At 38.1% G+C, this 26,257-nt stretch overlaps 1 protein-coding gene across 7 annotated transcripts in view; it reads left to right on the forward strand.

Annotated features, from left to right (window-relative positions):
• LOC129725424 (MOB kinase activator-like 2) overlaps window positions 1-26,257 on the forward strand; it is a 229,218-nt gene that overhangs the window by 47,644 nt on the left and 155,317 nt on the right. For 3 of the 7 annotated variants that reach the window (XM_055681250.1, XM_055681251.1, XM_055681252.1), the window contains exon 1: window positions 21,640-22,588. The exons of the other annotated variants lie outside the window; for them this stretch is intronic. The gene's annotated coding sequence lies outside the window, so the exon portion shown is untranslated. Of the gene's footprint in view, window positions 1-21,639; window positions 22,589-26,257 lie in introns of those variants that run through there. 7 annotated transcript variants of the gene reach the window in all.

Below are 26,257 nucleotides of genomic sequence, written 5' to 3' on the forward strand. Positions count from 1 at the left end.
CTCAAAATGTGTGCAGATTTTTACAGACTTTTACCAGCGCGAGCGAAATTTTTTCGAATCACGAATAAATTTTGTTCAGATTTCAAGCAGATTTTTCCGGTTTTTCGAGCAGTTGCAGACATTTTTCAAAAACATCTGGCATCTCTGGTGCCATCTGACAAACCATCAACATTTTGTAATTCACTGCAACTGATCGATAAGGATAGTGATCGACATCGGACCGGGAAGAATCCGCAATGAAAATCTCGGGTTTCCAGAATCTGTTTGTAAATTTATTTTTCTCAATATTCTCAATGCCCAGGGGGATTCGTTAGAAGAAAAAGTAAATTGAAATGTGTTTTATTTGGTTTTTTGTAAGACTTTCTAATAAATTAAGCTTTTATTTTAGAGATGGTTGCGGTCTGAAAATACTTAGGGAAAGTTCTCAGAAATGAAAAAAAAACAAACGTTTGCAAGCATGTCATACTGCATAAAGAATTTTTACTCTTTGAGCTGAATGGTCAACTGACTCCAAAGCTTTCAAAACTTGTTGGATAATTTAAAGAATGCTGAAGTCGATAGAACCTACATTAACTCATAGCAAAAGGGCGTTCTCTGGATCCTTAGTAGTTCATGACATAGACAGATCTCTACCTAGTGACTATAATCGCGCACGATTTGACCCGTTGTGGTGGAATCAACAGCATTGTGAATAACAGTTATAAAACATCAATTTTCATCTAGAGGCGGTCGGCTGCCTAAAGATCGTAAAGACTTTGTTACATTCCTCTTCTTGAGAATTTAACCCTCTAGTGCCCAAGTTAGTTTTTAGACGGACTTCGAAAAAATCACTATGAATCTTTATAAAAATTTTTTAAGTATTGATTGAAGCTTTTTAGAGGTGTAACTGAAGACCGTCTAAAGGCGGCACTGGGTACTAGAGGGTTAATACACGAATTATATTGGCATTTGCCTTATGATTTGGCGTTTTGTCTTCTATTATTTATTAGTTTTTCGAGCTTAAGAATAAATCCTGTTATATTTCGTGCTTTAGAATAAATTTTGCTATGGCTACCGCGGAGTAAATTGGTATCAATTTAAATCAAATTGAATTATATCAAACAATTAAATTTAAACTGTCATATCTCGTTAATCACAAACTCAACCGATGCAAAGTTTGTACCACTGATGACTATTATTCGGGTCAACATTTCGTGTACAATAATTAAAATGAAATTAGAGTTCAATTGAAATCATCCGCCAGAAATCGGTTGAAGTTTTTTAACTTGACACAAATTTATGATGATCCAGTTCTAATAATAAATAGTCTTTTATATGTTGATTTCATATTCGTAACTGCGGTAATGCATTTTTTGTATTTTTTCGAAGCATGTAGCTTTACTAGCTTTTTTTTATTTTCAATATGAAACCTGGCATAAAAATTGTTTCTTGTTTCATACCGTACTATAAGGTGCGTAAATTCTTGCTGTTTTTTTTTAACGAAAATGCAATTTTATTTTGAAAAAACCTAAATTAATCCACCTAGCGGTCAGACCCAGCCTTTCTCATTCAAACTTTTATTTGTAAAAATAGATTTACATGAACGCTTCAATCCAATAAATGTATATTCACTCTTTAGGTTCTAAAATATTGATGTTGTAATCTATACATATAAAAATGCAGTCCGGTCTGTCAGTCTGTTTGATCCATATAGGCTCGAAAACTACCGAACCGATCGACGTGAAAATTTGTATGTCGGGGTTTTTGGTCCCGATAAAGGTTCCTATGATAGTTTGAGACCCCTCCCTCTTCTAGAAAGGAGGGGTCCAATACAAATGAAACATACATTTCTGTACAACTCAAGAACAAACCAAGCAAATGAAACCGAATTTGGCATGTGGATGTTTTAAAGGGTAATAAATATGTCCATAATGGTTCGACGCCCCTCCCTCTTATGGAAGCACATGTTTCTGCACAAATTTCTGCACATATCGCGAACTAATCAACTAAATGGAACCATATTTGGCAGGTGAATGTTTTTAGTGGTAACAAATATGTTCCATAATCGACCTCAGGCAACATTTTGGATTGTAAGATGGCAACTCCGGTTTCTGGAAAACAGCCAAAAATGGACTATTTCCATCCAGTATAATAATATCCGGATAAAGAAAGGTACACAGGAGCTAAATTCGACCACAAATACAATTTTGAATTCTAAGATGGCGACTTCTGGTTTCGGAAAAAACAGCTGCAAACGACCAAATACCACCCAATATGGGTATTTTCGGAATCGTAGTGATGCACTGGAACCACAAATCGACTTCAGACACCATTATGAATTGTAGGATGGCAACTTGTGGTTTCTGGAAAACAGCCAAAAATGGCCGATTTACGTCTAACATGAGTATCTCCGGATCTATAATGATACACAGCAGCTGAAATCGACCACAGACCCCATTTTGGATTCTAGGTTGGCTACTTCCGGTCCCTGGGAAACAGCGGAAAATGATCGAATTACACCCAACATGAGTGTTTCTTCAACCAGAATGACGCTCAGAGGCCAGAAATTATTTTGAATACCATTTTGAAATCAAAGATGGCGACTTCCGGTTTGTGAAAAACAGCCTAAAATAACCAAATACCATCCAATATGAGTATCTCTGGAACCAGAATGATGCAATAAGCTAACAATTGACCTCAGGCACCATTTTGAATCGCTAAATGGCAACCTATAGCAAACAGTCGAAAATGACCAAATTATACTCAAGATGGATATTTCCGTGATCGAGATGATGCATAGAAACCAAACATTGACCCTTGACACCATTTTGAATTCAAAGACGACCACTGTTAGTTTCTGTAAAACAACCAAAATAACTAAATACCTCTCAATATGAATATTTCCGGTGTCAGATTGATGAAAGAAAATTTGCTGAAAATGTCAGAATACCACCCAATATGAATATATTCAGAATTAAGGCGATGTACAGAAGCCAAAAGTCGAGGATGTTGTCATTTCGATAAAACCAATCATTTCAAACGATTTGTTATTTGACTTTGATCATATCCTATAGCCGATTCGTCGTGCATTTGCAGACTTTAAACACATCGCAAGGAATCAATGAATTTGAAACGTTCAAATAGTACAAAACCACATTTAAATCATGTTGAGACCACATATATCAATCAAAGCAGGTATAGTTTTAAATAGCCTTTGAATTTATTTTCTTTCCATAACTGTTGAGCCACATATCAAATTGTTATGAAGTTTGTTATTTGTAAGTTTGAGAGATGACTTGTTCGTATGACACTAGTTATGTTCAAATAAGTCATGTAATCTTTGAAATAATAGACTTTCGTTGTTTTATTAACAATTTAATACATAACGGTGGCTTAAGTTCAATTATAATCAAATGAAATGGGAACGTATAGGGCAGCCAAACTTTGAAACCACGTGTTCAATCATAATTCATCAGTTAGCTCTTAACTAGCCCGCTCATCTGATAATAATATTGATCAAATCGGTTGTGTAGTTTCCGAGATAATGGAGTTTCGTGACTTTCACATTTCGGTACTTTACAGACGAAGTTACAGTCCGATTACAGTAAAATTCAATAGGGTGTTACGAGGCAGCTAGACTTATTAGTTGACACTAATTTTGTACAAATCGGGTCAGCCATCACTGAGAAAAGTGAGTGAGTTCAAGTAGTCTTCGGAATATGTTCCTTTTCATAGATGGATTTCACATTTTTAAACATAACAGGAAAAGTAATAGTCTAATTGCAAAACAAATCAATAGGGTCTTATGGGGCAACTAGACCTTCCATTTGACACTGATTTTATGAAAATCGGTTCAGCCATCTCAGAGAAACATGAGTGAGATTAAGTAGTCTTCAAAACACGTTTCTTGTTATAACTTTTGAACCACAAGTTCAATGATTATGAAATTCGAAAGTTAAGGGTATTTCGAGTAGCCCGTTCATTTGAAATCAATTTTGTTCAAATTGGTTGTGTAGTTTTCAAGATAATGATGTTTCATGATTTTTACATTTTGAACCATAACCTCTAAACTAAAAATCCGATTACAATGAAATTTATTAGGGTCTTATGGGACAATGAGACCTTTCATTTGCAATTAATTTCATGAAAATCGGTCCAGCCATCTCTGAGAAAAGTGAGTGAGAATAAAAATCTGCACATACACACACACACATACACACACACAAACATACAGAAAATGCTCAGCTCGTCGAGCTGAGTCGAGTGATATATGCCATTCGGCCCTTGGGAGCACTTTTATACTTTCGGTTTTGCAAATGATTGCTATACCTTTCTAGGAGAAGGGCAAAAAGTGACCTATAGAACATTAAAAGAATTTACCTGTAGCTGGCTACAACTTTTTCTCATATTTCTGACAGAGTTCGAATACCGTTAAAATAAATGTTTCCGTCTTGGCTATCAAGGAATCAACTATTTTTCGATGTCTTCTTATGAGCAGAAATATTGATCGGCCAGACCATGTGCCATGTAATGGAATTATTAATAACTAGACGGCGCAATGTATGGAAAATATAACGGGTCAAGTAGGATTCCTATGTAAATTTTAGCGACTTTTGCAGTATGAAGCCAAGCGTTGTTATGCAGTGCATTTTCACAAAGAAACGAGCAACTAATTTATTCGCCCATTTTTGATTTGGCTGAAACTTTGCATAGATTCTATGGGCAAAAGATGCCATTTTGTGCTATTGGTATAATTTTTCGGAACACGACTCATTTTTGAGAAGCTATTTAAAAATGTTATTTTGGGAAGGTATTGATGATTACAAATCGGCAAAGTTGTAGATAATAATTTTGTCTTAGAAAAAAATACACTGAAAAAAAAATGTTTTTTTTTTGAAAAAAGTTAAAAGAAAAATAAATATAATTATCCAAAAAAACTACTTTTCAAAAATCTAATTATTTTGAACATTGAAAGATTACCTAGAATTGAAAATTTTTTGATCATGGAGAAATCAAGAAACAAATTCATATTGTTTGGAAAAAAAAATTACTTCTTGTTTTCACAAGATGTTTTTTTTTTCGAAGGACAACATAATTATCTACAGCTTTGCCAAAGACACTATGCTAGTCAAACAAACCGTTTTGGCTGTAAAAATATTTTCAATCTCCAATAGAGCACTCTATGGGTAATTGTTTGATTGGCATAGTGTCTTTGGCAAAGTTGTAGCTTATAATTTTGTCATTCCAGAAAAAAAATTTTTTTTGAACTCTCGATGCGCTTCAGGCTCCGTTTTCGTTGAAAGAAAAAAAAAGTAACACTTCCCGCAAAAGACGATTATCAAAATCAGTCATTTTCCCACAACTAAAAGTATATGACGCCATAACAAAATGCTGGCCCGGATTTAAGGGGGGGCAAGGGGGCAAATGCCCCGGGTCTCTCGATTCGAGGGGCCCCTCTAGTCTTGAGCCTTCTAGTGAAGCGAAACTTCTTCACCTCATTTGTTTTGAGGAAATAGGGCCCCACGAAAATATCTGGCCCGGGCCCCCTACCTCCTTAATCCGGCCCTGATAAAATGACTACTGTGTCCACGGGATTTGTTACCCATATGTCTGAGCTTGGTTCATCACGTTTTAGATATGTCCGCCAGCACTTGATGCTAGTGCCATCTATTGACAATTAGCAAGAACTTAGTTGCCACATAATATTTTCACTTATGATATAAAGCAAAATATTTTTATGAAGATAAAATTTCATAACATTTTTTTTATTTTTTTTTTTTATTTTATAAAGACTGTGTTCTTTCCTGGAAAATAACAGAAAGGTTGTATGCAAAGCAACGACCCCAAGGTTGACGTAGAACAACATAAGGTTGTTTGTTACATTCTACTGCTGGCTACCGTTTTTGTTACCCGCTGCTGCTAACCGCCGCTGCTACATTTGTTGCAACTTGCTGTTACTGCATTACGTCCGACGGACGCACCACCCAGAAGTAAAATGATTTTTTTATTAGAAGCAGATTATTACATAGATCATGTTGAAAGGACCCATTGTTGAGCGCTCACACACGCAAGAATATAACTCGTATGACGTTGCGGTGTGGAGCGACGTTTTTTTGGGAACACATAGCACAAGATGCTTGTTGTTTACCCTACCAGCTGGTCTCGAGGTACGATGCTGGCTTAACAAACCAGTTGTCGTAGGTTCGAGTCTCGGCTCGGGAGAGACTGTTAGTGTTAGTAGGATCGTAGCGCTGATCCCACAGTTGTTCTGTACACTTAACAGTTGGCTGTGAAGTCTGTGTATAATAAACAGAAGATCGAGTTCCGAATTGGAATGTAGCACCAAGGCTTTGCTTTTTTTAGCACAAGATGCAGCGCACTCTCAGTTACGCAACATTTAATTACGCTGTTGCATGTTGCTAACAGACATTAGGATGGAGTTCGAATTACTGCGTAAGTCGGATTTTCAATCGTCTTTGTTTAAGGCGTTCTAACATTTTAAATGAAGTGTTTTGAATATTTTCAAAATTTTGCGTCAAGAGAGGAGTTAAAGTTCTACTGAATTTCAAATAATGGAATGCAACATCACCTAACATCACCGAGTTTGACAAGGCAGATTGAAATAGCATTACACTTCGAATTCTAACACTAAACGAGAAAATATTTAATCTTTGATCTGTTGTCCGTTTTGTCCTTAGAAGGGCAAGTGCTGTTCAGTTTGGAAATCGAAAATGATGTTGATCGCATGTCGACAGTAGAAATTAGGGCACTCTAACAACGCGGTAGAAAGCTGTTTTCACACTGACAATTGGACGACCGACAGATTTTGATTACCAGGATCTTGAAAACTGAAAACTTTCTGAATCCTGGATTTCAAAAAAACTTTGAATTTTCAGATTTTGTATTTTCATCAAACATTTTAAGGTCTATTATGCATATATTATGAGCACGTTGTACAAAGTAAAACCTTATTTTTACTATCTTAATGAAAGAATTTCGATCTGAGCTGCAAAGACACTTCTACTCATAACGTTAAAGTTTTTTGTGAATTGCGAAATGGGTTTTCGTGGGATGAAACTTAACTGTAGTTGACATCGTTCGTCATCAAAAACTCAAAAAAAAAAAACAAAATTTTGAGTTGTGCCAGTGTTGCCCGAAACTGACGGTATAATAATTTGTCTGAGCCGGAAGCAGTTACCGTGATCACTGTTACTACCCGCTGATAGCAGCTGGTAGTGCTACAAAGTTGGGACTGTCCTTGCCACCATGCCCTAGTAAAATGATTGGTTCGAGCAGAAGCAGGTAAACTAACTATAATATTCTGTCGACCGTGTTAGGGAAAGCAAGTATTAAACGGCCAATCAGAGTTAAAAATCCGCGATTCAACAATGGTTTTCTGTAATATAATATTTCGTATCATAAAATTACAATCCGACTGATAAGCATTTGAAATTGGATAAATTTCCCCCCCCCCCCGCAAAGCCCTGTTTTAATTTTAGATTTTTATTTTACACCCTTATGTAGCGGAACTTCCTGAGACACGTAGTTCTACTTCAAAATCGAAATAGATCGATATCACCCACTTTAAAAATTCATAACTTATGAACCATGAATCACTGTATCAAAGTTAAGGTATATAAATTTACTGTTAAAAATTCTCGTCAACTAATTTATTAATAAATGCAAAAAAAAATTTTTTCAAGGAGCGCATTAAAAGTATACTGACCAATTTGTTAGCAGCTAAAAATTTTTGATGTGCGTGTGATGCCCGAGCAAATAGGAATTTTCAAATCGGAACGAAAGCTTCCACAGAGTTGCATCCAACTGGAAGATGATGTAGAGTTTCATCCACATGGAAAGATGAGATATGAACTATTTGGAATGATTCCTCAATAATGGGTGCGTAATTATCAATCAATCTCGCTAGTGTTCCCAGAAAGGATTATGTCAGTGTAGAGCCTAAATTTAGCTCATTTATGATCATACAGTGTTTCACCGCCTGGCAACCAACGGAGAGGAGGTAGAATGCAGTACACAAATATGCAAATGTAATACGCTGTTAGTGTTTACCATTTCAGGAGCACTAGCCCATTTCAATCTGCATTTGAAATTTAATCTCCGTGTCATTCGCTAAAAGCTTTTAACTCCGATTGATGGCGTGTGCAAAAGTGGCATATGCGATCTAAATAGACACGGGAAACCCGAGTCACTGTTGAAGCGCGTTTCGCCGCTTGCAGTTTGACAACAGCAACTTCCTTTTGGACTCTTCTCGGTCACTTTTTTCAATGAATGACGGGTGGAAGGTGAGATACAATTGTGTTCAGTCTTAAATGATATGCACTCGTCGTGTATGGAAAAAAGTACAATGAAAATGGCTGTTGTTTTGTAGTAGAATACTTCTCTCAGGAAGTTCAGCTACATAGGGATGTGAAATGAAAATCTAAAACCGAAAAAAGTGAAAAATATGTCCAATTTCAAATGCTAATAAATCGGTTAGTATTCGATGGATTTCCTTCGTTCTTGCAGCAATAGATTGGAAAATCTTCTAAGATTCTTCCCAAAATAAGATAATTGTAATTTTATCATTCACACTATTGTACTATTGAAAACAGTCAAGCCTTGTAAAAACGAAAAATTCGACCTCTGATTAGTCGTTATATGATTGCTTCCCAAGCACGGTCGACAGAATCATATACCTTGCAATTGAAAACATGCTTTTTGGCCTATATAAGAGCCTGTTTCAGCCGAAGCCGCTCATAATAGTTCTAGACAGCGACAACAGCAGTCGTCCTTCCTTAGCAGCAGCACTAGCCCTGTGGTTGGTCACCACGTCTCAGGAGCAGCGCGGTTTTTCTCAGCGTGTGTCGCCAGACAGCCTTTATTCTCCCCGTGTTGGGGCAGCATGAAGATTGCCATCAGGAAATCCAATTTTGGAAATCAAAATGCCTTTTCCAAGGCAAATGAACAAGTCATTGAAAGTTAATAATTTTTGTCAACGCAAGCAAGCATTCTTTGTTGCATCCTAGCAATTTAAATCTGTCGCACCCGTCGAATTCACTGAATGTAAAATAGCTTTCATAGTGCATGTTGTCCGTGTATCTTAATTCCCCCAATGTTAGGGCAGCTCAATAGTTGTAATCAGTAACCGATTTTGTACCGCAAAATGCTTTTTTCAAGGCAAATAAACAGATAATTGAAGGTTAATAATTTTCTGGCATCAACACAAGCAGACATTCTGTGCGGGATGCAATCAAATTCTGTTGTAGTTGTCTAATTTTTACTTTTACTTTATTTAGTAAACCCCCCACTGTAGGGGCAGCGCAAAGGCTGCGATCAGCATAACCGACATTGAATAATAAACTGCCCTGTTAGAACGCATTCACAAAGACAGTTAGTTCGACTATAACACAATATCGCACGCTTAGCCTTGGGGCTAATAGCGGTCTCGATCAACTAGGTTAGTTGAGAGAATTCGTTATCGATATTGTTTTTGGCACATTTTGCATGTGTATGATAAGTACAACGATACACCGTGCCCCAGTGCTGAGTCGAGAAAATTTCCAGATCCTCGACTTGATCGGGAATCGAACCCGATATCACAACCGTGTGGGAGAGCTAGCCGACTGACATCTCTAACCACAGAGCCACGGGGACCACATATATAGTTAGTTCGACTATGCAGGGCTAATATGATGTCGATTCAATCAATCAGCAGTTACAGAATTTCGTCGTCTCCCAGTTGCGACATGATGCAACACGCAACAGCGAGCAAACGAAATCGCTTGATGTTACAAACCGCAATAAGATACGGGTTAAAACCGTTGCGTGTGTGAGAGCACCATCGGTGTTTATTCGCTGGATACAAAAATCAAATTCGAATTGTGGAATAATTCGTCTAAAGAACATAAGGAAATGGTAAATTTGAACTGAAAGGCGTGGTCTATTACGTAGCACCCTTCGGCTATAAAAGAGTGTTTCTGGGAAAACTAGCTACATTCATTAGTCGGAAGGTGAACTGAATGGACCGTCCACAACGTTGACAGCAGTAACAGCAGATATCGGCACTCAGCAGTAACAGAGGATAGCAGCGGGTCGCGCCTGTGGCTGCCTTCAAATTAAACAAATCACTTGCCCTGTGGTTGGTCACCACGTCTCAGGCCTCTGCCAGGCTGAACGCCATCGCGAGCGATCGGGCGAGATTTTTGCGGTACATCAGCCGGCACTTCCTCTAATGGAAAAGTAGGATCATTTTGTTCAGAAGAATATTACTGTCGGTAATATTACAGAGATGCGATTGCATCATATCCGATATGGAATTGAACGATTGTTCTTTTGAGGACAAATAAAACACTTAATTTGAAGAGTTAAAAGCTTTGGGTACCAGTAGCAGTATGGTAACAGCCTCAGCGGTAGGTGCAGCCGGTACTTCCCTAAGGCCGATGTAATAAGGAAGTAAATGGAAGCGGCACAACGAAACAGTTCGGGTGTTCTTAGACGCGCGTCATTTTTCGTACGATAGCGGCGGTATTAGCGGTAGATGCATTTGTCAACACTTACTCCAGTAAAGCCGTGTCTAATTTTCAATGTGAAAACACCTTTCTATTGTGTTGGCCGTGCGCATTAGGCCTCTGCCAGGCTAAACGCGATAAGCGGCGCGAACCGATACGCCGGCCGTAGGTTAATTTATAGCCGTAAGTAGAGCTGTGTAAAAGTATTCTACTTCAACCTTGCGGTCGTGGCTTTGCACACAACCCTCCTGTGATTTTTGTCACGATTTTGTTCCTTCTCGAGATTATTGCAATAGTAGCGGAGTGCCAGCGACAGACTATTGGCACCCTGCTCTCGTGTGAGCAATAAATAAAATGTCCTTGAGGGGTTGACATTTCAATTTCAAGGCTGCCGATAGCAGCACCCACTGAGCCGGGAAGCCAATACCAGAACATGTTTTTCGCGCTTTGGTTTGTGACTGGGAATTAGGTTTTTGTTGAGAATGATGACAGCTGGAATACAGTTTATTACTGTATCCAAAACAATTTATTGTTTTGGATTGACGAATAACATCTCATTTGTGAAATATATTCATTATGTATGAAACTTTCTGCTCGTGGTTTCTATGCAGCGCATGTCATCTCTAAAAATCCAAAAAGGTGAATAACTGTAATACTGACAAAGTCTGCCATTCCAAAACGCCAGAATTGTGTTGTAGCTGTTTATGGAGCTGAAACCCAGAATAAATTAATTGGCAGCTTTTGGCGGCGTTTTCAACAGATTCGTACAGGCAAACAAAAATGTCCCCTCGATGGCTCTCCACGCCGCACTTAATTATCGTGATCACGTATCAGACAATTGATGTAATTAACCGATATTCGATTCTTATCCCGCGATACGATTTTTGGGAAAACGAATTCATTCGCGTCACGTCCCAGCGTTTCCAGCATCGGTTTGCAAAGTGCAAACACGTAATCCTAATGAGTGTATTTTTTGTTTCCTCTTGCTTCACAATTTATTCTTTGTGTGATTTTTATCAGTGCTTCTATTGTGAAAAATCGTTGGACGTCGTCCCGATTCGTTTTCTTCCTTCTTTGCTGAAATGGCTGAACGCGATTAATTTCACGTTGATCCACCGCTTTATTACGGGCGAGGTGGCGCTGCTGGGTACTGTAGATAGGGCGGTAAAAATAAATAACAGCTGATTTGCTCCCCTCGCAGGCATCAGTCAACACGCTCTCTAGAGCCGAACAGCTTGCCAACTGTAACCCACCGGAGAACGAGAGAATGAAATAAGTAGGTATAGCATCGTACGATGTTTTGAATTTCTCAAAGCATGCGCGTACGGTATCACGTGGCGAGCGAAAAGTTTTTGGGAACAAGTGTTGCAATGTGATCACGTTTTTGGTTTTAGATAACAGCCGCCTGCCGTTTGCTGCTAACTCCCACGAAATTCGCGGTAATGTAACGCATACTGCAAAGCATCAACGCAAAAAGTACCCGCTGCTGTAGTGACACTGAGGTATTATGATGACGGTGTCGTTTTGGAATATTCTGTATTGCTGGCTGCGGGTTTTTATAACAATAAATAAACATAAACAATGAACCTTGAGTCATTCATTTTGAAAAATGTTTTGATAATTACTTGATTTGATTAATATTCGCTAGCATTTGCTGTAGTTTTGAGTAAAAAAAATTACTCTGGTAATTTTCTTAATACTAATAATGTGTTAAACAAAGTAGAAATGATTGAAACAACATTATTTGTGTTCCTTATCGATAACACTGATCAACAAAATAAAAAATTGCATTTCACAAGCTTGAACCGGAAAAAATTAAAGATTATAGTTATTCAACCATTCCTATGAATTTTTGTACCCCTTGCCAACTTACGTGAGAATATCGTAGAAATTGCTCCCCGGGTTCGCCGCTTTAACGTTACGTTTACGAGGAAACTCATTTAAGTCTCTAAAATAACGGTAATAGCTAGCGACACCAAAATTCACAGGGATGGTTGAATAGCTAGAATCTTTCATTTTTTCTGGTTTGAGCATTTGGAGTGATTTATTCATGAATTTTCAACGTTTTTTATATCAACGTTGATATAACAGTGATTTCACCGAGAATCAAGAAGAAGTGAGTTATGAAGATTCATCGCGAAATATGATTGTACTAATGTTTTTCACCCCAAAATATTATGGACTAAACCTATTCTTATTACCAGCACAAAATATTATTATACCATACACGAGAACAAAAATATGCAAAAACTCTTGACAATAAGAAAAATAAATCATATTAATAATATTGCTTGTTAAATTGTGGAGAATTGCAATTTACTTTTAATTTATTTGTATTTAAAAAAATTCAAAAAAATGATCCAACCAATGCAATAGATGTACAGTTCTTGGTTATTGATTTCCTTCTTTTCATTCTCTTTTTAGGTAAGTGTCATTTAATAATCTTCAAATCTGTCAACATCGTCATCACCCGCTGTACACTGTCTTGTTCGTCATCGAACCGTGGCAATGTTTAAACATGTTTATGTGCGCGTGGTTTTCGAAGAAAGAAGGAAAATTCGCGAAAAGTGACAGCCTGGTGTGAAGCACTCTCATTTAGCTTCGGATGTGCTCTAGCTCAACCCGTCCGGGCTGACTGCTGCTGGTGCTGCTGTTGTGCTGGTCTGCTGGTGCTGCTGCAATCTGGCAATGACGACGGTGAGTTACGGGTAATTTGAAATTCAAGTTGGCCTCGTCTCTGCACACGGTTCCTGGTATCTGCATAACTCGCCGTGCTTAATAGACTGTGCAAACGCGAAGCATCATTAACTGGTGCAAACTGGCCTTTAGGGCGGTGCCAGCTTCTAGGAATGTGCAGCATTTCCATATCAGCGGGAGCAAAGACATTGAACTGCGCACGGCGGTAGTTGGCAGTTTTTGTTGGATCGACTAGCTGTGAAGACTATGGAGAGTCGTCGGTCACTTCGGAGTACGGACTCGGTAGTTGTTGGTGGCATTATTGTTATCAGCTTCGTGTCGTCGCCGACAAAGCTCACCGAAAAGACCGGACAGGAAGCGCTTTACAGCTGTAAGATATTGGCCTCGCACTGGTTTATTGAGAATTCAGTGTTTTTTTATAGCTGTACAACACTGCAGTACAGTACAGCACACAAGAAGGAAGCAACAAATTTAATGGCGAAAGGTGATTGACTATTCACTTGTAGCACGTGGTAGTGTGCCCGAACATTTTGCACTTTGTTTTTAGATCAATGATCAAGTGAAAAATAGACACATTAGTTTTGAACAACTTCGTTCCAATTTTAAAACTTGTTAAGTCAATATTTTAAACAAATCTAAGTTGGTATAAATAAATGCTAGAACACCCTAGTCAACGGTGGTCAATACATCACCATACCGATATGAGAACTCGGTACGAAAACCTTAGGGACACAGCACGAGCTTTTAGTTCTCCGTTATCTTCGCTATAACTGGACCGAGTATTTATGCCCTAGGGCGGTTGGATCTTCGGATATTCCTCCCTGGACAAGTCTTGTGTGCAATGCATGTAACTGACAGCAGAGAATTAACAGGACTGGTAGTACACTTACTGGTGATGTTGAACCTTAAATTCAAATTTGAGACACGAATGAACGGCCACTGGCCTGCGACCGGTATATGTTAGATAACATCGGGGGTAGCAGCGTTCAATGCAGAAGCCAATAAAAATGGGCAGTGCGTTGACTTTTGGGCACTTGGAATTTATTATCGAAACCTTTTAATTTCATTTGTCCCAAAAAAGATTTTTTTCTACTTCTAACAGACACAGAACACTATGAAGGTAGCCTGTTTTTTACAATGAAGATAATTAGTATAAAAAAGTGTGTCCATTTCAGAAGATAATCTTCGTTTACTCTTTGCGAAGGACTGTCCTTGTGCATCGCTCGGAAGAAAAACCTGACGCCCAAGCGGCACTTACTTATTTTAAGAATGAAACCTTTTGCACCTTCCCGGTTTCATGTTGCATCTTCTTGTTGCTGTCGCATTCTCTTTTTGTAACCAGTGGGCCGCAAGGACGATAAGAAGAGAACCGAATGTCCGTCGCTGTAGGTACTCTTGGGCGATTTCTTTTTTTATTTTTACGGAATTCCGTATCGCGCGGGCTTCCCTGCCATCGATGTGTTCAGTGTAGCCTTAGGCAGGGTGTGCTCTTAAATTCGGGATCTTGGGATATTGATTTCTTCTGTGCATTATTTTTCCCCTTTAAAAAAATCATTCCGCTTCAAGGGTCGAGCTAACCGTGACTAAACACATTCCGTTTTCATTTTTAGTTGTTCGGCTTTCCAGAGAACTCGAAGTTCATTCTCCTTTCTCGATTCCGAAATGAGAAATTCAACTTCAGTGAAGGGTATCAATCTAGTCTTGATTGGGCAGTATGGGAGAGATCCATCATCGTGCGAACGTTGGCATCTTCGAGTTTTTTTTTTTCAAAGCATACGGTTCATGTCGGCTGGAAATGGCTGGAAAGCATGCTGTTGAATTCTGAAAATTACGTCTGATTCCTGAAGCTGGCCTTTTTGCAACTGTTTTGGGTATCAAAGCAACAGTTAGTGGAAAATCTAACAAAGCAAACATATTGTAATAAAAAGATTATGAATCGTTTCTCAGCCATGTCCTTGTTTAATTATAAAATCACTATCAAAGTTGAAATTGTCTTAATTGTTAACAAAATTATGCCCATCTTCAACAACTCGCTCCTAACTATCCATGTACATGAGATCGTATCTTTGTATACCAAAATTTCATATTAGTTTATGTTGGTTCAGTGTGATTGATCATTTTGAATTGCTCATTTCAAAAATGAGACTTTTAAGGAACATCAAAAAAGTAAAGTTAAAGGGATAGGAAAAGTTGGTCATGTGTGAGAGCATTTCTAAAGCCGACATCGAACAGAGACGATATTGGATTTAGATCAACTTCGGAGCTGATGGTACTATTGACGTGGCATTAACTACAATTGCAAACTAGCTCAGACTATCAACTCTCATTATTTTAACTTCCTCATTTCTTGTCAATTTTTGTTATTTTTCGATATACACTCTACCTGGACATATAATTTTGTTTCGTTGATTTCCCAATTTTCTTTCATTCACACCTTTTACAACATCTCGAGCGTCGTCACCGGGTATACGATACGATGGCGTGCTAAACGAATCAGCCCACACACAACGAAAAAAAGCAAAACGTCAGTATTTTTCGTCAGCAGCACCAGCAGCCAAATGAAAAGAATAAAGAAACACTTTTTAGCAGTGTAGTGGCTAAACCTTATCCTCCTTCACAGCATCGCGCGATGATGCGGTGAATGAGCCAAGCGAGTATTGATTCTGCAATAAGCACCTTTTCTCGTCCAGCTCAGCTCATGCCTCTGTACACATCACATGTTGTTCTTCACATAAAACTTCTCTTGCTCATTATGTGTACGTATATACGATGGACCCATCCATCCAGTGAAGTAGCTTATGCATTTGTAGTTTTTCGTAAGATACGTAGCGACTTTGTGCCTTCTTCGCTAGAAACCTGTCGGGGTGCAATTTACGCGATGGCTGTCTGTTGTCTTTGTTTTTCCTCGACATACGATTTGCAATGTTGTATCTCGTGTGTGTATGGTTGAAATTCTTCTCCGCAGCATCATCATCCGACCTTCACTCAGATCAGAGAGCGTGCATAAACCAATGCAACGGTATTAGCACAGATTTTGCTTGGTAGTGCCCCAAGCAGAAACACGAATACGAGAGATGCGTTGAAACGAGAGAACAGCGCAAATGGTTGCGCGTTTTCAGAGAATATTGGCAGCGAACGGTGGGGCTTCGCTGTTTCTTTCGGTTTTGCTTTAGTGACGTGTTGTGTTTATTTAGGTTTCAGATTTATTCACCCATCAGTGATATTATTCATGAATTCGAACAAGTAATATGTTGCACTTGGAAGATTATGAACCACCCTAATGAAACATAATGTATTCGATGCTAGTTATTGTGTATATCATTATACAAGCTATTTCGAGAGACTAGTGATCAATTTCAAAAGATAAATTCTAAAAATTTTTAACTCCGCCTTCCACAATTGAAAAAACGACTAAGTCCCAGAGAGCAAATTTTTGCAAAAAATTTTTTTTAGATGACACCAATTCTCGACGTTTCATGCGTTTTTAAGTCATTTGGCATCAAAAAAAAATTTCGAAAACCGAAATCTCACGTACCCCCCCCCCCCCTTGGGTGATTTTTCGGTTTTCAAAAAAGCCAAACTTCAATCGCTTTGCGCCACCCCATTTTAAGTCCGATTGAGCTGAAATTTTGCACGGGGTGTTACATTTTGTATAGGGTTTTTTTTTGAAATTCGAGATGACCATTTTGGCTGGCACCCTAATACACACTGTAAAGGCACTGCAGCCAGCTTTGTTGTGTGTTTATTGAGCCAATGACCTTTTGTGTGAGAAAGCTCACCTTAGTTTATTATCGCTCAGGGGAGATATTTCAGCCTCCGCCATGGTGTTATTCAAAAGCTTCTCAAATAGTTGTTTTCGCAGTGAAAGATATTCTCGTACACGCTAGAGATTCTCGCATGTTAGAAGACAAACCTGCAGGGTGGTTTTGATGTGATTTCATGCTGTGAGGGTATCATAAAATAATAGGGAGCTGTGTAGCCGCAAGGTAACAGAGCCCGATTTGTCAAGCAGACGGTCGTGGGTTCGAATCTTAGTAGAATCAGGCCATTGGATGTCAGAAAAAAAGGACTTAAACATGGGTTTATTCTCAGGCTCCCCCACAACTTACCCTTCCTTCACGCTGAACTCAATAATCCCTTGGTGTGACTAACAAATTTAATCCCTCTTATAATAAAACTGGCCAGAAGGACGCCAGACGAAACTTCCCCAGGAATATATAATTGGTGATATTTGGCAGGAGAAACAGGGCGCTGTATGGTAGAGTAGTAGTAAGCGTGTGAAAGGAAAGGTAAAACACAAACACACACAAGCACGGATAAATTCGTCGCAGTGTGCAAGTCCATACAGGAAAAAAATTATAAAATAATTTTCCAATACACCCGGTAGCCAGTAAAATTTGCTACGAAAGCCGAACCTAACTGGACGCGTTGAGTGCACGGCGAGCTTGCTGCAATTGGATCTAGCGGTGATTCACTGGATTTTCTTTTCCCTCGTCTCGAGCTGCGATTCTGGTCTAAAAATAAAATAGAAGAGAATTTCAAAATAATTTTCAATGTCTGAATCTAATATTTGTAGTAACTTTGGAGAAAAAATATAAATAATTGTTAGGGAGTACCGACAACTAATTTGATTTTCGCGATTCTTATTAATTTCCTTTTTATCTCTTATTTAGATTAAGTTATTTTCGTTTATTTTTATTTTTGTTTTTCAATTCACTTTTTTCTAGTTTCTAGAACATTACCCGCAAATCGTCTTTGACGTAATTCAGAATATATAAATTATGATGTATTTTAACCTATAGCATAGCCACAAGATTACAAAGTTCGGATGAACAAGCAGGTGGTAATGGGTTGAATCTTTGTAGAATCAAGTCACAGCACTGAGGAAGTAAGGAAGTGTCAATTCAGTGCTACGCAGATAGTTTCGATAGATTAGATCCATTGTTCATGATTTTTTTTCCAAAAATATTGTTCTGCTAGTTGAAGAAAACAAGTTAGCAGAATAATGGTCAACAGCAACATTTCCAACTAATAAACTTGTTAAAACCCTGAAAAAAACCGTTTTTCATGATAATTTTATTCTTTTAAAAATAAAAAAAACAGTACATACACTCGAGAACTGTTCGTTTGCTGTGAATAAGGGCGATGGGCACGAACCAAAAAGATTGTGCTTAGAATGCCACGAATCAAAAGCAACACCCGAAGTTGTCGAGGTACGTGGAAAATTGGAGGGGACTTGGATTTGGTTCTAGAAAACTGAAAAAAGGCAGTAAATATAGTAAGGCAGTACGATAGTTTTTCTCTCAAAAAACACATGCCCCTTTGATTTGCTACTGCAAATTCTAATATTGACACTCGCAGAAAATGGTCATTTAAAAAATATATTTTTCAGAAGCTAACAGCAACTCTTTTCTTGATTTAGCATTATATATTGCTAATACAGGACGGACTCGATTATCCGGAACATCAAAAAAATTTTCATTCCGGATAATCGAGTTTTCCGGATAATCGAATCACAGAAAAAATATTCAAATTTGCTATTAACGAACATGAAATAAGTTTTTCCTCTTTCTTATTGTATTTTTTTGATTCAGTGGCCTAACCACAAATTATTTCTGAGGCGAAAAGTGGTAAAATCTTAAGAAGCAAAAAAACAAATTGGGCATCGATTATTTTCACTTATATTGAACATGTCCCAAACATGCCGGAAGTGACATAAATGGCCTTAAGTATGCCAGAAGGGATGGTAAAGGTAAAATTTCGTAGTAAAAATTAAAAACCAACACCAAAAAAATAAAATTCCGGATAATCGAGTCTAAAATTTCGGATAATCGAGTTTCCGGATAATCGAGTCTCCGGATAATCGAGTCCGACCTGTAATGGAATAAAAGAGTCACACGCATACACTACACGAACTTTAATAATATATAAATATTTTCAAAACGATGAACAACGGATAATCAAAAATAACGCTCGCGATTATAGTTTCGAGTGCTTTCCCACATTAATTTCGCGGAGAACCAGAAAGGCATTGCAACAACGTGTAGAGACATGAAGGTAAACGTTCTTCAAAAAGTTTGAAACAGCCTCTTTCTTGAACAATTATTTATTTATTTATTTATTTATTTATTATTTTAACGAGGCTTTATCCATGTATTGGTCATTCGTCTCGAATTCTTGAACAATTTGTTAACCTGTTGCTAGTGCCTAACAAAATCTGATGTCTTGAAAGAAAACATGCGTGTAATGACAACAGTATCATACAATACAGTAGAGCGCCGCTGTACAGTAGTCCAGTAAGGCAAAAAGCGGAACTTAATTCCATAGCGCCTTTCAACTTCATCCTAGCTTAATAACGTCTTGGGAACAATTATTTGTATGAATGACCCGCATAATCGCAAATTGTCAAACATTATGGAAAGTTTACTATAGTAAAAATGAAAAAAAAACTTTTTTGTGTTAAGGGATAGAGGAATGGTTTATTCAGGAAAGTTATGAAAGATTCAAAAATATGAAACTTTGTTGAACAATTGAGTTATAAAGTATATTATATGGAACATACTTAAAATTTAGTTTTTTGTGCTTAATTTCTGTTAGTTGCATTTAACACGTAAGTGTTGTTCGAAGGAATTGCTAGGGCACACAAAGCCTATTTTTACCAAAGACCATACATCTCCAGGACTTTTCATTAGAAAGTTGTATCATGTTTTAGCTTATTTTTTCGCTAACTTCAAGCACGTATAGGTTAAAAAGGAACAAGTAGAATCATGATATTAATACTTTTCCTTAAAGTAAAGCTGAAGCACTATAAACTCTTGTAGGTTCCATTTGCGTCAATCCACCCATATTAGAGTACGGCGAGTATATGTTACAGTAGGTTTTCATATATTAAGAATACTAACTTTTTTGTGTTAAGAGATAGAGGAATATTTCATTTGGCAAAGTTTTAGAACGTGCAAAAGTACGAAACTTCCCTGAACGAACAAAATTCCTATCTTCATTGGGTACAGAGTTAAAGAGTGTTTTATATAAAAGTAACTTAAAAGTAAGTTTCTTTTGCCTAATTTTTTTTAGTTACATTTTACAAGAAAATGTTGTTCTAAATAAGCATTTGTGCATAAAAAACACACGTTTTTGTTGAAGACCATACGTGTCCAGGACTTATACTTTTGCCTTAACGTATAAGGTAAAAAGGGGCAAGTGGAATCATTATGTCAATACTTTTTCCCAAAGTTTAACTCGAGGACTCAAAACTTTTATAGGTTCCATCCGTCCCAATCCACTCACTTTTTATTCTATATGATGATAAATTTATCAAAAAAATAAGCCGAAATATGCTATAACATAAGGCAAGGTCCTGAAGATGTTTGGACTTCAACAAAAACGTATGTTTTGAATGCCCAAATGCTTCTTTAGAACAACGTTTTCTTGTAAAATGTAACTAACAAAGGTTAAGTACAAAAAATTAACTTTTAATTAACTTTTATATAAAATACTCTGTAACTCTGTACCCAATGAAAATAGGAATTTTGTTTGTTTAGCAAAGTTTCATATTTTTGCACGTTCCAAAACTTTGCCAAATAAACAATTCCTCTATCTCTCAACACAAAAAAGTTAGTATTCTTAATTTATGTAAACCTACTGTAACATATGCTTGCCGTACTTTAATGTGGGTGGATTGGGACATATGGAACCTACAAGAGTTCATAGAACTTCAGCTCCACTTCAATCAAAAGTATTGATGTTTTAATTTTTCTGTTTTGTTTTTATATAATATCAAGAAAACGTACGAGCTAACGTCGTAAAAAAACTCAAAAAACTCTTGCAATGCTTTTTCTGAATATTTTCGCAATCAACTTTCTAGTTGTTTAAAGACAAAATGAGTAATTTCGACGCTGTCCTTCATCTGAATTCTAGGTTAAAAATTGAGCTCGAACCATGATGGTTGTTTGTATTTATAATGCATATCTTAAACTTTAGGCTGTGTAGAAAATTTTATTTTGCTAAAATTCAGTCGAGAACATGACTTGCTTCCTGTACTGTATTTTAAATAAAATTACAATACTTTTCCGCACGAGAGTGCTTTCGCAAACGATTCAACATATTTTTTATCCATTGCTTGAGCTTTTCTCTTCTATTATGTTTCATGGTTGCAAAACAGCTGCTTCCCAGATAAGAGAAAATTTAAGTTTCCTGAACACTCTCTCGGAATTAAACTTGAATTGTCTGACACCGCGACTGCTGGCGTAGTATTGCATGCAAAAGGTTCTCATTCTCATTTCGTAGTGCGTGGCTGCGGTGTTTTGATGGCTACAAACTGCTGAATAGTCACTTTAACTTCAGTAATTTTTTTGCCTCTTGCGCTAAAGAGAACCGGGACGGGAGAATAAGAGCACACCCGCATGAGAGAAACGGAGCTACAGAGAGAGTGGGAGCATGGGGAACGACCAAGCAAACTTCAGTTTGTGGTCAACCATTGTCGGGTTTAGGCGGTGTAACACTTTAAATCGGGTTTTGGGGTGAAATATCGTACATCGGACTCGTTGATAGGTGGTTTCTGGTTTTGGGACGAAGTTTGAATCCGAATTGGTGTCCGCCTCCGTTAGTTTTACTATTTTAGTTTGTGATTGCGCTGAGTGTGTGCCGCCATGAAATTGAAACGATTGTGTTAATTTGTGCACATTATTTTACAATACTTTTGCGGTTCAAAATTCACAGCTGACGAATGTGTTGTTACGGTTTTACTTTTACCTCAAACATGCCAAGCTTTTGATTTCGTTAACTCAAGCATGGGGGAGATGATGGAGAAATGAGTCGAGCGGTATGCAGTCAATTTGTGGAGAAGGGAGAGATAATCATAAATTGCCTATTGTTTTGATGAGAGATGTGAAGCAAGAAACGTTATTCAAATTCTCCGTTCACCGTGATACGTGTATGTGCGAGGATTTGTGAACAATAGCGCACCTATAGTATTATTACTCTGGCTGATACCATAAGCCGGCAAGCTGTGGAAATAATAGAATTTATAACAGAAACAATAGTTTGTGTGTCTGCTGCTCGGGGTTTGGATTTCGTTGGTCGTGGATGCGGCAGATTGGTGTAGACGTGAAATCAAAAAGACGACGAGTGGAAACTGCATTGAAACACATCTTTCGGTTTGTGGGTGTGGAAGAGAAAGACAAGTATAACGAGTGGAAAGGATAAGTGGAAGTACCTTGTGCAATTGATTGTAACAATCTAGGAGAGATCAGCTGAAATCATTGCGCACACGGGGTTCATCGAAGTGAAACCGCAACCAGTCGACAACCGACGGCGAAGATCGTCGTGCACTACAAAGTTGGGATAAAGTTGTATGTACTACCTTTGTATGCAATACCTGCCTGTCTGGGAAACTGCACCGACCGGTATGTCTGTCTACACTAGCGAATGGAAGATTTGTCGATGGTAGCAACAACAGCGACAGTTATACGTTCTTTTCAGGCAAATCAGGTTTGCCTGTCTAAAGTTAATCGCGTTGATCCCGTATAAACTCGCGTGACATTTGACAAATAAATACGATGAACGTTTCACCTTGGGCAAACCTTTTGTCGTTGAGCGGTAGCGAAAATTCGGCCATCAGCAAAGTGGCCATTCCTGCACAAACACCTACACGCGGAATCCGATGCTGTTCAAGTGCTCGTGGCTCGGCAAGTGGCATGGCACCGACAACAGTTACACATAACAGTACCCATTCACTGGTTGGATGGTTACGAGCCAGATTCGTTGCGTCTTAAATTCCGAGAACTTGTGCCTTTTTATGGTACTCCCGCCGTGGATAGACCGAGGGCAGGTTGAATATGGGGTCAAAACGGCCCCCGAGTAAAGCATACCGGTTCCATACTCATGTATTAATGAGCACACTTCTTAGCGCGAGCCTTAGGTGCTCCAAAACAGACGCGGAGTGAACTCCTGCGGAGTGGGGCTCACACAGCCTAAAGTTAGGTTTTATTTCTTCATCAGTTTTCCGATTTGAGGTAAAAATGAGGGCTAATGAGATGGGTACCTTACCCATAGAGAGATGTTTTCTTTTTGACGTGAGACTATGTCATTCTGTGAAAGCGAAAATCAAACCCCCACGGATGTTATATCAGATTTTAAACCGTGATAACTGTTTTATTAAATAATGGTGTGTAATCATTAGGATGGGGAAAAATGATAGATTTTCCAGAACCAAGTTTTTTTGGTTCCTTTTGGGATACCAAACAACCCTAAACTTACCTGAAGTCGATTGGTCTTGTCTCCGCTTGGCGCATTGCATTTCAAATTTGTATGAAAATTCATATGGGAAAACCTACTTTTTTGCATTTACCTTTCTAGAGAGCTCAATAATGCTCTAATAATGCACTACATTATGTTAAAGTATAGTATTCTAGATGCCTAACAATTTTGCCAAAGACACTGAAGAGCTAGGATGTCCATAAGAAGAGCTATAGCTGTTCAAAGTTGAGTATGTCCTTGTTTTCTGCCAACATTACCAATGTACCGGCATCAGTAGGATTCCCATCAGAAGTAACCTGTCGTAACGAGTTTATACACTCAGCTGGATCAACTAAACAAATTTAGGTCAATATTCTAGGCGTAGATAGAATCTACAACGTGTTTCAGAGGTAACTTCTGATGGAAATCTGACTGACGCCGGTACACTGGCAGTGTTGGCAGAAAAAATGGTTTGCAACATAAATTTCGACATACTTAAATTTGAACAGCTCTAGTATTTTTTTGGCTCACCCTAGCTCTTTTGTGTCTTCGGCCAAGTTGTTAGGCATCAAAAAACCTACCGTTTGAAGTCATGAAACCTATGGTTTGAGCCATTTTGAGCTCTTTAGAATGGAAAATGCAAAAAAGTTGGTTTTTCCATACAAATCTCCATATAAATTTAAAATGCAATGCGCCAAGCGGAGACAAAACCAATCGACTTGCAAAAAATTCAGGACTGTTTGGGGCCCCAAACAGAACAAAAAAAAAACTTGGTTCTGGCTTTCTGCTATCAAATTCCGTTTTTCCATATAACGATTCCCCACCCTAGTAATCATCTGTATGCCGCTGGCTAGATAAAATGTAGAACCATTGAATGAGACGTTAGTTATCATTTTTCTTCATTATTGTAAACGCTATGATGAGATTTCGAACCGTTGATAGATTTTTTCTCAGTCTTTTTAGCCAAACTATTATGGTCAAGAATGAATACTTACATCCTTTTTTTCAAGCGCACGATCGTGCACTTAACTGAACTCAAAGAAAACAATGCTAAAGCATCAGAAATATTGTTTGCCCTTGATTTGTTTACCAATTAACGACTAATGTTATTTTAGCCATCAATTCTAATCCGGTAAACAGTCTCGCATTTCTTCTCAAGAATCGGTATAAACTGTTGCGGGTATCGTTATTACTGTTGCTGCTGTTGCTACCTTCACCAACATTTTACTTTATGATCTGCCGTCACACGATATCTTGTTTGCTCTTGCTCCGGATGTTTTTATGTAAGCCTCATGCTGGATGAGAACGACAAACGCAATCACGTCCATGTTTCGATCCCAGGAGAGGGAGAAATAAAAATCAACAAATCTACCTGTGCAAGATCGCAAAGAACGGTGCGCATCCTCTTTTCTCTCGAACCTTGGCTGGCAATCTGTTATGATGATGCATCAGTTTGTATCTCCTGCCAGCCGTACAGAAGAAGGCCAAAATCGAAAACTCGTTTCCGTTTTATTTCAACTAGATCTTCTTCCTGTTTGTTGTTGCACAGTTAGCGGTCTTACCTGATGGGCGATGGCGTAGCGAACGAACGAAGCTCGATAGAGTGTCACAAATAATGCATGCAAACTTCAAATGTCGTTGCGACAATCAGCTGTCGATGCAGTCCAGTTCCAGAGTGTGGCACGGTTACCTAACTCCCCAAGAGAGCACAACCTTGCGCAATAGGTTGTGTGGGTCATTATCAAAACGGACGAGCGAAATGTCGCGCCGCAGTCCGCGAGCTATTTTGTCAACTTACCCCAAGTTGGTATACATTTCGCATCGTTTTGCTCCACTTTTTCGTTACTATGTGCTGTATAAAGTTTTCAGCTGAAGTTATATGGCTTATTATGCAATTTTGGCAGATTGATAACGCCAGTTGGAACACCAGTTCGTTGGAAAACGGTTCTAATTGCGAGGCCAAACGGGCTTCTGGCGGGGGTTCCCACATTGGGCTAGTGTTTTGGGTTCGGCCAATTACGTAAACAGATGTTGTTCGAATATGTTGTACGTTGGCGATGTTCGGAAACAACGTGAACCAAACGTGTTGTTGAACTTTATATATTATTTATTTTTGAAGTAGACGAGAATCGCTTACTCAGCACTTCAAGGTGTGATTAGATAGTGAAAATTATATATTTTTAAAATAGTTCAAGAAAAACAGTATACTAGCCTATTGTTTACCAAATTGAATTACATTATAACAGATTACAAACTTTTTTAACAAAAAAATATTTTTTTTACCGCCAGAAAAGGAATAATACAATTCTCAGCAACTTCAAAGATAAACTTATAGCATCTAATTTTACTGACAATTTTACAATAAAAATCACTCGAATTTGCGTATCTCTCGCGATATGGTCATATGTTTGAAATTATGTATTTTTGTACGCAAGACTAAAAACACAAAGCCATCAACTCGTGTATTAACCGTAGGGTTGCTAGATGGATCTTTTTGTGTAAATAATTGCGAACATCCCTGTAAAAGTTTTGTTTCGGCTCCGAATTTTACGTATGTGAAAGCATCTTCATACAAACATTTTTTTCCGCGTAAAGGTTCCGCATTGGTAGTTAACAAAAAGAGTTGCCAATTTTTGTCGCTATTATAGTTAACTGAATAATTCAGTCTCACATTCATCCGGTCGCTCTTCGTTTACTTTCTTCCATGGTTCATAGTTTACGCTACAGAGTGCGACTACACCGAGATGACTCAACTGCGTTGGGGTTCATGAGAAGAAATTTATTATCATCTCTGCATACGTACGTACAAAACCATTGCTACGAGCGTGGTTGAGGAT

This window comes from Wyeomyia smithii, chromosome 2 (genome assembly GCF_029784165.1).
Source record: "Wyeomyia smithii strain HCP4-BCI-WySm-NY-G18 chromosome 2, ASM2978416v1, whole genome shotgun sequence".
Lineage (NCBI taxonomy): Eukaryota > Metazoa > Arthropoda > Insecta > Diptera > Culicidae > Wyeomyia > Wyeomyia smithii.